Here is a 3,133-nt window from a genome sequence, read left to right as displayed (position 1 = left end):
GTTTTTTAAAAATAAGAGTTTAGCATCCTATGCTAACCAGGAATTCCAACATACAACCATGCTTAGTTGTTGAACAGTGGTATCTAGTTCATACATGCTGATATAAGAGGAAAATGAAACTAAATGCCAGTGAAGTCTTTCTCCTGGACATCAGGGAGGTTAAAGTGCATGAGTCTAACTTCTGCGTAGGCTTTTTCCAGTACATGCACTTTGTGCATTATGCACTTATAAGCATTATGTGTGAAAGTGGCTTAAGTGGTAGTTTAGGACCAGACAGAATTAAAATGGAAACGTAAGGTGGAATTCAATGTCACATGCACTATTGCAAATGTTCTGTCTGATCAAGCTATTTAGCTTGTCAGATAGAATGACTCCCCTTATCTTCCCTATCTCCTGTTCTGGGGGTATTCCAGATCTCTGAGCCAATTTGGGTGGGCATGGGAGGGAAGTCCTGTTGCGCAAGCAGAAGTCTGATGAGACTTGTCAGGTGAATCCCACCTAGAGCAGACCCATTAAAATTAATGGGGTTAACTTAGTCATGTTCATGAATTTCAGGGGGTCTGAGTAAAAGTTAGTTCAATACCATTCATAAAAAGTTTTTTGTACACATTAAATTATAGCAGTGGGCACAAAGTACAACAGAAGCTTGCTTTCAAATGGATTTACACCCTGTAAAAGGAGTATGGATCAATCTTTCATGGCCTCTTATGTCTCTCTGCACCCAATGGAGATGGAGAATCTTGGGATGATGTTTTGTGCTTTTCCAGTTCAATGTGTTAGTGTTGAATTATGCTGTGTTGTATGTAGTAGCATTTTGAATATATTTCAGACATTTAAAGATAATTCTTTCTGTCATATTCACTTATCTTAATTTCATTTTAAGTATATTGGTTTGGATTGAGAATTAATGCTCCACTGGGTTCTTGTGCTGGAGGAAGCAGGGTAGCGGGGGGCAGGGAGGTGATTTACACCAATGCCATCTTCCTACTGTAGCCCCCTGAAAATTTTCTCTGGAAGACAGGGAGACCCTCTGGAACAATCCCCTTCTTCCTCCAGTGCTCTTTATTCAAGTTTCCTTCAGCTGTCAGGGGAACAAGTCTGGATCCAACCCATTATCTTTTACAAAAATACTTTTCAAAATGGTTCAGAAGCACAAATTGTCATTACTTCTAAATTCTAGGGTCAAGTACCAAAGAGTTCTGTTCACACACTGAGACTTTGTTGATTTCGCTGCTGAAGCTTTGGACTGTATTCTAGATAGCCTCCAATTTCTGGGGGAATGAGGGGCTGCAGTGGGAGAACAGGCTGCTCCACACAGTGCATGTTTGGCCCTCAGGATCTCTGCCTTGGTCTCCCTTTTTTAAATAAAGAGACATGTCATGTAGGATTAGCATGGTGATAAATTACCTGATTTGGGCAAAGGAAGGCTAGTTTAAACATTTGCAATAAGAACAATGACTACTAATACGAACCTGAAAAATAGGAGTGACATATGACTGGGTTCATATTATCCAAATAACTGTTTATTTGGTGAACATATAACCTTTAGCTCTCAGAGAAATAAGATATTTTTAGAAGTGAACTTGCAGGAAGATACTGGGAAGTAACATCTTGTGCTGTTCAGAAATTTCTCATGCCAACTTAATTGATTATTGAATGCCAAGATGTGCAAATAAAATTTTCTTAACAAGAAATGCAATGTTATAAACTATAGAGCTATTTTTCACCTGGAGTAGACCCACTGAAATTAATGAACATAACTCAGTAATTTCTAAGGTCTGCTCTTGAGTAAAACTTAGTTACAAAGTGGAAAAGGAGTTCAAAGGCAGAATTATCTTTAGATTAATTTATTATAGGTAATTTTCCAGCTGGGAAGACTTTTCTCTGTCCAATTTCTATAACTGAAAACCAGTTATTCTTTGATATATATTGTCTCAAAACTGTAAAGAATCTGCTAGCTACTAGCAGTTTCACAAATACGGTTCTTGTCTAAAGTTTCTGAATCTCTCCATGTTGAATAAATATCCCACTGTTCCTTAAGGACCAAAGAACAACATTAATTTGTGTTCAGTGATCCTTTTAGCAAAGCAGCAAAAGAAAGATTAAGAAATAAGTGGAATAGGCATTTCACACCCCACCCCAAATATTTATGAGCAAAAATCTATTTTGTAAATAACTGACATGTTCTCTTCCATGAAGATGGAACATGTGCAGGGTTCTTTATATTTAAGGGACACTTACATTTATCACACAGATTTTCCCAAACAGTAAAAGGGCTCTTGTTTTGTTGGTAGTTTTCCTACATGTGAGGATGTAGCTGCTTATCAAGAGATAGGAGAGTTCATTTATTGCTAAGAGCCTATGGCTGGACATAAATGTTTTCTCATGCTGCCATTCACATGCTTGACTATATTATGAGCAGTAAGCTCTTTTCACATGGGGCACAATCTAGCCAAGGTTAAGCACTTTTAAGTTCCTTTGATTTTTTTTTTAAAGGGAGATAAGCTGGACTTTCCATTGGAATCTGTGAAACTAAATGTGTTTAATGTTGGCAGGATTGCACTCTCATTTCTTTTATAAATGCTGAGTATTTATAGCCATATTGGTTGTGTTTGAAGGTTGCTATGAGTGGGGTTGCTTCAGTTCCTGAAAGCTTTGTACTGTAGATAAATTTTATGTTGGTCCAATAAACAACTTTCCAATAATGTTATGGCCTTCCATTGATATACATAATAGTTTTAGGACCCAACAGCACATGTAGTTGAGAAGGGGCTTCTCTTAATATAGCACTTTCAATTCTGTCTAAGCAAATACTTATCTTTACATGTTGTATAAAATAGATTTGTGTAGTGTTTTGTGATTAAATTCAGTTTTGATTGGCAGCCAAGATATTTTTCTGTGGTTTTAATATATCTAAGGTCTTTGCATATAGAGGATATGTACAATTGTCTGGAAGACTGTTTTTTTCTTTTTCTTTTTTGGCTTTGTGTGGCCTTAGTATATTTATTGACATTTAGCAAGTGTTTTAAAGAGGTTTTTATAATAGTGTAAACTGATGGGAAAATTTTAAGCCTCTCTGTGAATAATCCTCTAACGCAGTGCATTTCTTTTAGTAGCTGACTGTACAAGCGTA

The sequence above is a fragment of the Podarcis raffonei genome, chromosome 6, assembly GCF_027172205.1.
Source record: "Podarcis raffonei isolate rPodRaf1 chromosome 6, rPodRaf1.pri, whole genome shotgun sequence".
Classification (NCBI taxonomy): domain Eukaryota; kingdom Metazoa; phylum Chordata; class Lepidosauria; order Squamata; family Lacertidae; genus Podarcis; species Podarcis raffonei.
Note: the sequence above shows the minus strand (reverse complement) of the source record.